A 13,754-nucleotide genomic window follows, 5' to 3' on the forward strand; every position below is an offset into this window, starting at 1 on the left:
GCCTCCTGTGGTGGCTGAAGGAGGAGAACCTGTTAGCGGGAACACCCCTAAAGGATCCTCCCCCACAGTTCATGCTGTTCACAGATGTCTCTCCAGGGAGAGGCCACTCAAATGGGAAAGGAACAGATTTTGGGCCTATGGTCAGAGGAAGACATTGGCTTCCACATAAGCTTCCTGGAAATGAAAGCAACGAAACTAGCATTACTCCACTTCGCAGACTCCGACAGGCCACTAAATGGCATTGATGAGCGACAACTCCAAGATAGTGGCCTACATTTCCAAACAAGGAGGCATAACCTCTCTCCTGCTATGCAACCTGCTAGTAGAGATTCTCAAATAAACACAGGTCTAGGCGATGTCTCTCTCGGCGAGGTTTATCCCCAGGAAGCGAAACGTCATAGCTGACAAACAGCTGTAGAGGGATGACAGTTGGTTCAGAATGGTCTGCTTTCTCTGGTGGTAGAGAGACTTGTGACCTCGTGGGGTTCCCGTCACTGGACATGTTTGCCACCCACCTGAACCACAAACTCCCAGTGTAGTGCTCTCCAGTTCCAGACCAAGCTGCAGTGATGGAAAACATTTCAACACCCTTGGGATGGTCTAGACTTCTATACCTCACAGTTCTGTCTGATTCGTCATACACTGAACTATCAGAACATTGCTTGTCCCTTCACTGTTGGAAACTATCCAGTGTCTCCTCCAAAAGAAAGGCTTTTCAAGACGAGTGTGAAGCAGCTTTCTGGATACCTCCGAAAGTCTTCACCAGCAGTTTACCAGGCAAAGTGGAAAGTCTTTCACAACAGGTATTCCCCTGATTGCAGACTTTTTTAGTGCTTCTAAGGAACAAGAAGGTCCTTTCAGCCACTGCAGTGGAAGGCTACTGCTTGGCCTTAAGCCAAGTATTCAAACTGAAAAGTCTGGACCTCTCAGCATTGATGAGGAGTTTCGAGTAGTCTTGCCCTCCTTGAGAACTAAAACTCCCCTCCTGGGGATGTGACTAAGGTCCTACAGGTCTTAAAGAAAGCCCCATATGAACCTATGCATAAAACCTTTGACAGACCTTACCCTGAAGACTGTCTTCTTCCTTGCCTTAGCTTCAGTCAAGAGAGTGGGTTAACTGTAAGGTATATCTCACCATGTGTCACATTCCAGCGGGTGGAGCAAACTATTTTTGTCTTGTTTCTGAATTTGTGACCAAAACTCAAAAATTTGGTTAATGATGATATCAGATTTGACTCTCACGATTTTATCTCGAGATACCCGATGACCCAAATGACATGTTACTATGCCCTGTAAGAGCAGTATATAAATATCTAAAAAGGATGCAGTATCTCAGTCCCAGAATCTCCAATTTGTTTTTTTGTTCCAGAAACACCATTTCTCTTTAGGAAAAATCATTGAGAGCTTAAGTCCTCAGAGGAAGTCTCTCTAAGCTCCCCCCCCCGAGCACATGATATACGTGGACTTGCTGCAACCCTAGTGATTTGGAAATACCACTCTAGCTTATTCTAAAAGCAGGAGTCTGGAAGAAGCAAACCACTTTTATGAACCACTACTTTAAAGATTGTACACACAGGTCCTTAGACACATTTTCTATAGGACCCATTGTTGCTGTACAACAAATAGTATAATTTAAGCTCTCTTAGGTCAATGAACTACTTCTATCCCAGGCATCAATTACTCTGCATTATTGGGTGTTTTGAGTATAAAGGCCAATGGTAATTTTGGTCAAACTTTAAGCCTTCACTTGAAATCTCCCTAATGCAGATAAGAATGATTCGTGTTTGTTGACTGATATATTAATGATATATTGCATATATTATTGCAAGTCCCTTGATGTTCATATCACTTCATCCTGGTAAAGCTCTTTGAAATAGAACAGAAGGCACTGCCTCGTACGAGCCGGCTGTACTGTCCACAAATAATTCACTTTGATATTTTGCTATTACTATAGAAATTGTATCTTGGGGTAAAAGGTGGACCTCCTACAGCACAGAAACTTCCTCCTGCCGTAAAAGGTGGACCTCCTACAGCACAGAAACTTCCTCCTGCCGAAGGAAGACTCCCCCATTAATTGACAATGAAGTTTGTATGTGCATAGGAATAATCAACAAATTCTATATAATTTGTATTTTTCCTAGTTATACAAACTTTGAGTCATTTAGCAAAAATCCCACCTCGGCCACCCTTCAAGTTTTTACCAGAAGTGTTGTGAATGGACGCTTAAAACAAGCCTAGCCCGTCATGCGCAGTAGCTGCCCAGCATCATATGACGCAATCTATCGTTTTCTTTTTTTGTCTGGCTGTAGAAAACAGAACCAGAAGTCACCTCATTAAATGACTCAGAAGTTTGTGTAGCTAGGAAAAATGTGATTTTAAATATTTAACTTAGCCGGTGAATATATAATAGCTGCTGCTCCAGCGGCTCGACAGAAAACAGACACAAAAACTCGCGAGCGATCGCTATGAAGGTTGCGGGTGTGCCCACCAGCGCCAACTATCGGCCAGATACCGCATATACATGTAAACACACCCAATTTTTTCTCTGTCGGCCTTAACGACAAGACGTATCAATACTCGCTGTATAACCTGGAGTTTTCTCAACATATTTGGTGAAGTACTTCCTTTTGGTTTGAGCTTTCGCAGTGCAGGTGTTTTATCTTCAACTTAAATCTTGAACTCGTTTTTTGGATAGATTTAATTTTTGATGACTTTGGATTGTTTTTTTGGACTTTCTTTGACTTTTAAATGGCCGACCCTTCCCTTAGTACGGAAGTGTGTTTTAGGCTTTTAGCAATTATCTTATCACGTTATAAATTAATTATAGATTTTCCTCTATATATTTTATATCTCAACCGCCTTTATTAGGCCTCTTCGATTAGCTTTCCATTTATAATAAACATCAAGATAAATTTTAATGATTTGTTTATATGCGACCTTTCCTGAGAGTAGGCGGGCCTAACTTGGAAACCGAAGTTAAACAACGTTGAGCCCTTTCAATCGTAAATAACTTTTACAGAGCAAATGATTTAAAACTTATTAAATGAATATTTTCTAGTAGATATTTTATGAAAGATTTTCTTTGAATAGTCTTCGTACTGTTTCAAAGATGAACTAACGTTTAGTTTATTTATGCTACGCAGTTTGCGCTCTATCGTTACGATAGAAAGAGAGAGTATCACGGTTTCACTTTGCAGAAAGAGTAAATCGATTCTGACGTTTTTTTCATTCTTTTTTCAAAGCTTAAATGTTTTAAATACTATTTTAAAGGAACTTTTTAATTGAAAAACCTTTCAGTTTTTTCCTTTGGTCAAATAACCTGTTTATTGACGAAAGGTAAGTGGGCTCTTCTCTTCGGTGCAAAATCAAGAGAGAGAGAGAGAGAGAGATAGAGACGGAGAGAGAGAGAGGAGAGAGAACGTTCCGATCTTTATTCTCGTCCCAAGCGAGTAACGTTGTTCTCGAGTCAGCTTTTTACTCTCGTCCCTAGTCTCTGTACGGGGAGAAAGGATAAAACGTTTTTAGTTTTTATTCTCGTCCCAAGGCACTGTACGGTGAGAGATTGAAAACGTAGTTTTGAATGAAGTAGTGTTTAGTCTCCTTCCCAGCCACTGATCTTTTTATCTTAAAATATGTTTACAGTTTTTTGCTTGTATTAATGTGCTTACATTATACGACTGATTTCGCAATTATAACCTTTTGATGAGGGTAGAATTGCGTGCTTCAGGTAGAAATCAGTTTTATTCATACCTAATGTGAATTGTTAAAAAATTCGATTTCAGTGAAATAAGTGCAAAACAGAAAATCGTAGTGATAAAGTGATATTGCGCAAAGTGTTATCAGTGTTGCGACCGAGGGTTCGTCTGTTCGTGCCTGTCGTTCGCCTAGTCCGAGACCTCTTGCAAGCTCCCAAGCCCAGGGGAGAAGTAATGTCGTACGACTTATGGGTTCGAGAGGACTTGATCAGCGAACAGACGTTCCCTCTATGGTTTCAGGCGTGTCTCATCAACACCGCCCCTACCATAAGACGACCGAGACGATTTTCTCCTCGTCATCCGAAGGCTTTTCGCATAAGAAACCGTGGAACAAGGTTTCGAGGCCCTTTAAGCGAAAGTCAGTCCTTTCAGGACAGGTCCAGCGTCCTGGTTTTAACTATTAGGACAGCTCTGACCCTATGCAGTCATCGGAAGACTGCTCGCCGCCTAAACAAAAGCGTAACACAGGCTCCGAGAGTCTTTTTGTAGGCAAGGTTTTGCAGTCACAGACGTTACCCTCGTCTCTTACCGCAACCAGTCCCGTTGATCCTAAATGGGTTGTACGGCAAGACATGCAGAATAAGCTTGCCTCTCTTATGGAGGACTATTCTGCTGAGCAGGTTCATGATGATCCTCGCCGCTTAGCTGATCGAGATCCTGGCCGTCAGCCGCCCCAACGAACCTTTGCTCGTCCTGTTGACGTTGACGTTACAAAGTCACGTCAGTCACGTTTTGTAGAACCTCACTCGATGCAGTCCAGTGTTGACTTTCAGCCGCTTGTGGACGTTCAGCCGCTGCCGCATGCTCTTGTTGACGTTCAGGACGTTCGCCAACCAGCGAAGTTGACTTGTTTTGACGTTGAGTGTCAAGCACCGCAGTCAAGAGTTGTTTTGACTGCTCAGCCTAGGCAGTCAAGGCAGTCTCGAGTTGACGTCGAGCGTCCTCCCGCACCTGTTGGTTGTTGCTGGTCAGTCCTTTAAGCAGTTACATGACATAGCGTCCTTGACTGCTACTGTTGCTCCTTTGCATGTGGACTCTGCTTGTCAAGCATTGCCACCACGGCAGGTCTCTCCCTTGCTTGAGACTCGGCTATTGTCGGACAAGGTTCCTTCAGATGAGGAAGTTGCTGTTCCCCCTCCTACTGATATTCCCTTGAGGACTGTCAGACAGAGAGGAGCCTAAAGCTGCTCAGCCCTCTATGGACTTTAAATAAATCATGCTGATTTTTAAGGATCTTTGTCCGGATCTTTTTGTAACTGCTGCTCCTCGTTCGCCTAAACGTCAGAGTTTACACTAGGCCTAGCTACTTTGAAGCCGTTGTTTTATAAGCTAGTGCTCTCTCGCTCTTCTAAGAGAGCTTTACGTTTGCTAGGCGACTGGTTTATCACCAGGAGGAGTTTGGGGGAGACAGCCTTTGCTTTCCCTACTTTTAAGCTGGCTTATAGAGCGAGAGTCTGATATGACTCGGGAGAAGTTCTCGGCTTGGGAGTTCCTGCCTCTGCCCAGATAGACTTCTCAAACCTCATAGACTCTCCCTGGCGCCTGGCCATGAGACGCTCCAAGATTTTATGGTCGACTTCAGAGCTAGACCATCTCCTGTTAGGAGTTTTTTCGAGCGTTTGAAGTTTTGCTGTACAATTATGTCATGCATAAACAAGGCTTTCAGGGATGGCTCCAATGATCTGACAGCCACGTTCTATGCAGGAACAAGTCCCTCAGGGATGGCTCCAATGATCTGGCAGCCACGTTCACTGCAGGAGTACGTAAGAGGCAAGTGCGCTCAATGTGTTCATTGTCAAGACAAACTTCACGATGAAGTCTACCAGGCTGTCTTGACAGCATTAATGGAAGGCGACTGGATGGTCTCTCTCGACCTTCAGGAGGCATACTTCCACATTCCTATACACCCGGATTCCCAACCGTTTCTGAGGTTTGTTTACAGGAATGTGGGGTACCAGTTTCGAGCCCTGTGCTTTGGCCTCAGTCCTGCTCCTCTCGTGTTTACGAGGCTCATGAGGAATGTGGCAAAATCCCTCCATCTATCGGGGATCCGAGCCTCCCTGTACTTGGACGACTGGCTTCTCAGAGCATCGTCCAGTCTTCGCTGTCTGTAGGATCTACATTGGACGTTGAGTCTGGCCAGGGAGTTGGGACTTTTGGTCAACCTAAAAGTCCCAACTGATCCCATCCCAGATTATTCTATATTTGGGGATGGAGATTCGCAGTCCAGTTTTTTCGGGCTTTTCCGTCTGCCACCGAATAGAACAAGCCCTGCTCGAAGTCCAACTAATGCTGAAAAGAAAATGTTTGTTCAGTCAGGAGTTGGAACAGTCTCGTAGGGACTCTCTCATCCCTGGAGCAGTTTGTCTCACTAGGGAGACTACACCTTCTGCCTCTCCGGTTCCATCTGGCCTCTCAATGGAACTAGGACAAGACGTTAGAGACGGTATTATTCCCAGTCTCCGAACCAGTAAAGGCATGCCTGAAATGGTGGGACAGCAATATCAGTCTGAGAGAGGGACTATCCCTAGCAGTCAAGAACCCAAACCACGTGTTGTTCTCAGACGCGTCGGATTTGGGTTGGGGTGCGACCCTGGATGGTCGGGAATGCTCGGGTCTGTGGACCTCAAGTCAGAAGAGCATGCACATCAACGGCAAGGAGCTATTAGCAGTCCACTTGGCCTTGATGATATTAGAAAGCTTCTTCGAAACTAAGTGGTAGAGGTCAACTCAGACAACACCACAGCTTTGGCGTACATCTCCAAGCAAGGAGGCACACACTCCTTCACGCTGCTCGAGATCGCAAGGGACCTTCTCTTATGGTCAAGAAATCGAGGCATCTCCCTGTTGACGAGATTCATCCAGGGGGACTTGAACGTCTTGGCAGACTGTCTCAGTCAGAGGGGTCAGGTGATACCCACGGAATGGACCCTCCACAAGGACGTGGGCAAGAGTCTTTGGGCTACTTGGGGTCAACCCACCATAGACCTCTTTGCCTCCTCGTTGACCAAAAGGTTACCAATCTATTGCTCTCCAGTCCTAGATACAGAAGCAATCCACATAGACGCGTTTCTACTGGATTGGTCTCTTCTGGACTTATATGCATTCCCACCATTCAAGATAGTCAACAAGGTACTGCAGAAGTTCGCCTCTCACGAAGGGACAAGGTTGACGTTGGTTGCTACCCTCTGGCCCGCGAGAGAGTGGGTCACCGAGGTACTTCAATGGCTGGTAGACTTTCCAAGAAGTCTTCCTCTAAGGGTAGATCTGTTACGTCAGCCCCACGTAAAGAATGTCCATCAAAGCCTCCCCGCTCTTCGTGTGACTTCCTTCAGACTATCGAAAGACTCTCAAGAGCTCGAGGCTTTTCGAAGGAGGCAGCCAGTGCGATTGCAAGAGCGAGGAGAGCTTCTACCATTAGAGTATACCAGTCGAAGTGGGAAGTCTTTCGAGACTGGTGCAAGTCAGCATCTGTGTCCTCGTCCAGTACCTCTGTAGCCCAAATCGCAGATTTTCTTTTACATCTGAGAAAGGTTCGCTCCCTTTCAGCTCCCACGATTAAGGGCTACAGGAGCATGTTGGCTTCGGTCTTTCGACATAGAGGCTTAGATCTTTCCAACAATAAAGATCTCCAAGATCTCCTTAAGTCTTTCGAGACCTCTAAGGAACGTCGTTTGGCAACTCCTGGATGGAACTTAGACGTGGTCCTAAGGTTCCTCATGTCAGACAGGTTTGAGCCATTACATTCCGCCTCCCTGAAGGATCTCACCCTCAAGACACTTTTCCTAGTGTGCTTGGCTTCGGCTAAAAGGGTCAGTGAACTTCATGCCTTCAGTAAGAACATCGGCTTTTCTACAGAAAAAGCCACTTGTTCACTTCAACTTGGTTTCCTGGCCAAAAATGAACTGCCTTCTCGTCCTTGGCCTAAATCTTTTGATATTCCTTGCTTATCAGAGATCGTAGGCAACGAACTGGAAAGAGTATTATGTCCTGTTAGAGCTCTTAAGTTCTATTTAGCTCGTACTAAGTCATTACGAGGTAAATCTGAGGCATTATGGTGCTCAGTTAAGAAACCATCATTGCCTATGTCAAAGAATGCTTTGTCATATTTTATCAGATTTTTAATACGAGAAGCTCATTCTCACTTGAATGAGAAAGACCAATGTTTGCTTAAGGTTAAGACGCACGAAGTTAGAGCTATAGCAACCTCCGTGGCCTTCAAGCAAAATAAATCTCTGCAAAGTATTATGGACGCGACTTTTTGGAGAAGCAAGTCAGTGTTCGCGTCACTTTACTTAAAAGATGTCCAGACTCTTTACGAGGACTGCTACACACTGGGTCCATTCGTTGCAGCGAGTGCAGTAGTGGGTGAGGGTTCTACCACTACATTACCCTAATTCCAATATCCTTTTTAATCTGTCTCTTGAAATGTTTTTAATATTGTTTTTTGGGTTGTACGGAAGGCTAAGAAGCCTTTCGCATCCTGGTTGATTTGGCGGGTGGTCAAAGTCATTTCTTGAGAGCGCCCAGATTAGGGGTTTGATGAGGTCCTGTTGTATGGGTTGCAGCCCTTAATACTTAAGCTCCTGGGAATCTTCCAGCATCCTAAGAGGATCGCTGGGCTTCGTGAGGAAGACAGACTAATAAGGCAGAGTAATCGTCTAAGTCAACTTCCTTACCAGGTACCTTTATATATTTGGGTTTTGTTATGATATAACTGTCAAAAACTCTAAGCATATACGCTGTAAACTTAATTAACTCTGGTCTCTACCCACCACCATGGGTGTGAATCAGCTATTATATATTCACCGGCTAAGTTAAATATTTAAAAATGATATTTTAATTATAAAATAAATTTTTGAATATACTTACCCGGTGAATATATAAATTAAAGGCCCCCCCCTTCCTCCCCGATAGAGACCCAGCGGGATGAGAAAAAATTGGGTCTGTTTACATGTATATGCGGTATCTGGCCGATAGTTGGCGCTGGTGGGCACACCCGCAACCTTCATAGCGATCGCTCGCGAGTTTTTGTGTGTGTTTTCTGTCGAGCTGCTGGAGCAGCAGCTATTATATATTCACCGGGTAAGTATATTCAAAAATTTATTTTATAATTAAAATATCATATTTTATAAAATGTTTTTTTCTAGTAAATTCTGAATTCCTTAAATTCAACCTAAAAATTAGGTCTGTCAATATTTATGAGCCTTTTTAACTTAGCGATTAAAATTCAGAATGCAATTTCCTAATTATTTGATATCAAACAAGCGTAATCATTTGTTTAGTTGCCTCCAAACTAAATAAGGAATTCCATTAACTCATAAAATAATTAACCTAGAGTTGTTATAGATAATGTTAAATGAATTGATTTTATATGTATTATTGTAAATTTGTTTTAAAAATGAAGACATTGAACTTTAAAACCCAATCAAGATCAACAAATGTAAATGAGGAAAGACATTTCCTTAGATATTTCTCCTCTTGTTATCAATTTTCATTAACCAGCTGTTAAATCGAATGCCAATTTCCTCTTAACCTCTAAACATCCAGATCTTATATATATTTTTAGAATTGTGTAAAGTACTGTAAAAAAGTTGTTTTAATGTGTGACTGAAGGGAAAATGTGTGACTGAAGGGAAACTAATATTAATTGCCCTTTTAAGCAACTGATTCATTCTACAATCTATATTTAAGCACATGAATTGTATGTGAATACATACATACATATACGAAGGGACTTCCCCCAATTTTGGGGGGTAGCCGACATTAAACAAATGAAACAAAAAAGGCTGCAAAGTATGTGAATATAACCTACAAATAATTATTTCAACTGTGAATGTAATTTAACTTTTGACTGTGTACCATTTCATCATCTCCGAGACAGTCGTCTGATTACAAGCAACTTTCATTGAATTTTCTTTTATACAATGTCAAATGTATTGTAGGCTTATGTTCTCTTAAAATTAGCATTTATGCTTAAGATAGTAGCTATTGGGAAATAGTCTTTTTCTAATTACAGTTATCTTACCAGAGGTTTTCAGTAACTTCTGTTCTTCAGGTGGGGGCCGGAGAAGTTATATTCTAGCAATCAACATTTGTATAAGTACTGGTATTATAAATCTCCTAAGTAAGAAATACTAATTGATGATTTTGGCTTATATTTCAAAATAACTCCTTTCTATGACATAATGTACTTAACTGAAAGTTTCATATGAAATACTATTACTAGAATGACATATATCAGTTAAAGGAAGAACGAATTATGCTCTGTAAAGATTTACCTTTATTAATTAAATAGACTTAAATATTTTTGTAAGCCACTAGTCCATTTATCTTGTGTAACGGGAGAAGGAGCCATGAATAGAATAAATTTAATATTTGTAGAGGGAATCACTGCATTTAATGTCTTTAAATAATATTACTAAGCATTAAAAGGGTATTATAATTCATTCTCTCTCAACTGTGAATTTAGGTTATATCTACAATACAAAAATTATATCTTTCAAATTAAGGTTAGATTTTAAACCCCCCCAAAGGTGTTTGTAAGCTTAATTCGTTCATATCATATACTGTACGTTTTAGTAATTTTAATTAAATTGATTATTTTTTCAAAGTATCTATATTTTAATGGTTCTGGTCACGCATACCATTCCAAGTGCTTGTTTGTAGTAGATATACTATTTATTTTTCTTCAATCTTGTTAATGAGATTTGTCTTAAAAACATTAGAATGACAAAATTGGTATTAAAAAGATAAAATCTCTTGTTTTCTGGTTTTAAGCTTTGCATAATCTTTATATAGTAGATGAAATATACTGCCTTGTACTTTAGTGTAGAATATATAGCCTCTATAGTATTTAATAACGGTTGTAGTTTGGAGCATTTTGCAAATTAGATTTATATTAAAATATTTTATGACAGTAATAGTAATTCAGTTTGAGTTATGGCAGTCTTAAGAGAATGAAACCATCAGTGAAGTGGTTTTACGGTAAATGTTCGAAGAGTAGTTTTTAATGTAAAACTTCAAGATTATTCCTGAAAGACTTAAGGAGTAGTTAGACCCAGTGAAAGTTAAGATTAGTATTTTGTAAAGGAAATGCGCAAATATATACTGTAGGTTAAACTTCACACTTGGGACACTGATTCAGTGAAAAAAAATAATGATGGTCAATTATTCAGGACAATGGAAGGAATAATTACCTATAGGAAAACAGGACAAAATTTGCAATTTTTTTTCTTTTTTTATTACTTGGAGAATTCCTGTAAAGCATCTTTCAACATAGCATTTTGAAGGTTAGTTCTTTTAAAACATTTACAGATTTAGAGGGTAATATAGTGGTTGAAATTTTCAATTGTAATAGAAATGTAGGTTATATTTTTGAAACTTTTTAAAGGTGGCTTTATAGGTAGAATTTCTTTGCAAATCTAAAATATAACTTCATATAAATAGGATGTGAATTAAAAATAGTTGCAGATATCAAATGTTTAAAACCAGATGCTTTTTTATTTACAATAAAATACGGTTTTGTCATTTACAATCTTATTATATACAAATCTTATTCATCAAAACATAATCAAGTCATGAGATTCTTATATAACTCACAAATGTACATAGGTCATAATGATTATTTCATGTTTTGTAAATAATAGGCCCTACTCAATAGCCTACTGTCAATTTCATAACAAAAATGTGTATGGACAAAAATACTTCAAGATACAATCGCAAGGGTCCTGAATGAATATTTATGGCACGATAGTGACATACCAGTGGTAATGGTATAAATGTATTAATTAAAGGTACATGGCCCAGTATTTTGACATCGGTGGTTAGCAGTATGGGCATTATGGATTATTTTAGTCATATTTTAGGTTCATTATAGTCAGAGCTGGAAATGGTTTATTCATAATATTGAGCACAAGATATTTGAATAGCTAATTAGAATCGACTGTTCATCAATGACAAATGATAAGTCTTAAGTTGAGCACAAGGAAAACTATGTCTTCAGTTTCTTCTTGAAAGCCTTAATATCTTCAATCTTTCGAGTGTCTAGTGGGAGTTTATTGTATGGTGTTAAGGTTGTATATTTGAAAGCTGTAGAACCTATAGTAGACATATATCTTGGTTCCAGAAATTTGAAACCATCTAACTTTTGTCGTGTCAACACTATTTGGTGGCTGCACCTTGTAGCAATTCTCTGATATTTTGGATGTATGGTTATAGCTTCTTATATATATTTTAAACTAAATTCTTGCTTCAAAAGGCAGCCAGTGCAAATCAATTAGTATAGGAATGATCCTTTCTTTGGGTGGGAAAACTTTTATCAGTTGCTTCTTGTTTTGTAATTTCCAAAGTTGCACTTTTGGTAGATTGTAGTAGAAAGTTCATAAATTTTATTAGATAGTTCATCCAGGTAGTTTTTTTTTTTAATGTTTCTATGAGGATATCCATCCAGAAGTTTTTACTACATAATTTATTTGAACATTGAAAGAGAGGAGTTACAGTCGAGAGATACTCCTAGATCACAAACTTGAAATTTGTTTACTGTATTTGAATATTGCTCAAGCCTTTCAAGCCTTGTCCACACAATCGAGCATGCCTGACGGGTAAAGAGTGATACCAGTCCACAATAGTTTGTGAAAATGAGAGTTGACGACGTCAGAAGCGGGAAAACTAAAGGCAAGGATCTGGCAACACTGTGATGCCAGATCCCTGTCTGTGGTTTTCCCACTTCTGACGTCATTAACCCTCATTCTTACTAACTATTGTGTTCTGGTATCACTGTTTGCCCGTCAGGCATGCTCGATCGTGTGGACGGCTTTAGGCGGTTTTTCATTCCAACCATTATAAATTGAATTTTATTTCCATTTAGTTTTAATTATTTTTCATCGGTTCCCTAACCCTGGTAAGAATTTAGTTTGTTTTAGCAGTATTATGCATATCATTTATGAAGTAAAATTGTGTATCCTCTGTAAATAGGTTGAACTTCACTCTGTGCCTTTTGTAGTACTTTTGATAGATTATTGGCACTATATATATATATATGAGACTTCTAGCCTAGCTATTTCAATTTTGAAAATTAAAACCTATAGGCTTTACCATTGATTATGGGATATCAAGGATTGCTAAACTTTTTGTTATGAGGGAGGAAGCCAATTCTAATTAGCTATTCAAATATCTTTTACTTAATATCATGAATGAACCCTCTCCAGCTCTCTTGACTATAATGAACCTAGAATATGGCTATAATAGTCAGTAGGATAATGCCCATATTACAGATTACAGACTTCAAAATCTTGGGCCATATATCTTTACTTATATGTGAATTTTTTTTTACTATAAATTATCATTCAGGACCATAACTCTTGTATCTTAGTATTTTCACCTATACTAATTTTGCTGCCATTTATGCTGTAAAATTTGGAATGTCACTTGATTGTAATAAATCCTTTCTTATTCCAGAGCCTGTTAGTGGTGTTGATGGGCCTCCCAGGAAGAAGAAAATAGGTCTGTGGGCCTTTTATTTCTGTATCCTATTTAACGGGCCTTTCAGGTGATTATCATACTTCATAAAGAAATTGAGCTTCATTTTTCAGGTGATTATCATACTTCATAAAGAAATTGAGCTTCATTAAGCTATTTGATATATTTACCATTATATTGTAACAGCTTAAGAATTCAAAATAAAATGCATAATAGTAGTAATACAGTTTTTAATTTACTTTCCTTGGCCCACAAAAATAATGAATATAAAGAAAATAAAATATAGATAATAATGTAAGGACATTCTAGAGGTTTTTCCCTTTATTGAACCTCGTATGACAGTGTTTTCTCCCTAAACGGCCCCCTTCCCTTCAAGTACCAGCAAATGCCTTATTCCCCAAGTAAAGTGGGCCGAAAAGGTCCTCTCTCCTAACTAGTCACTTATCCATTTGAACTGTTTATGACCCCCCAAAACACAGTTCATTCACTCCCCCACTGGGGAATAAGAGCAGCAGTTTT

At 39.6% G+C, this 13,754-nt stretch overlaps 1 long non-coding RNA gene across 3 annotated transcripts in view; it reads left to right on the forward strand.

Annotated features, from left to right (window-relative positions):
• The window catches only part of LOC137644826 (uncharacterized), a 40,667-nt gene extending 27,210 nt beyond the window's left edge, over positions 1-13,457 (forward strand). For 2 of the 3 annotated variants that reach the window (XR_011045202.1, XR_011045201.1), the window contains exons 4-5: positions 13,215-13,305; positions 13,349-13,457. This is a non-coding gene — a long non-coding RNA (uncharacterized lncRNA). Of the gene's footprint in view, positions 1-13,214 lie in introns of all 3 variants that reach the window. The other variant, XR_011045203.1, reaches the window with a different exon arrangement.
• The last annotated feature ends 297 nt before the right edge of the window (positions 13,458-13,754 follow it).

The sequence above is a fragment of the Palaemon carinicauda genome, chromosome 8, assembly GCF_036898095.1.
Source record: "Palaemon carinicauda isolate YSFRI2023 chromosome 8, ASM3689809v2, whole genome shotgun sequence".
In the NCBI taxonomy this organism is placed as follows: domain Eukaryota; kingdom Metazoa; phylum Arthropoda; class Malacostraca; order Decapoda; family Palaemonidae; genus Palaemon; species Palaemon carinicauda.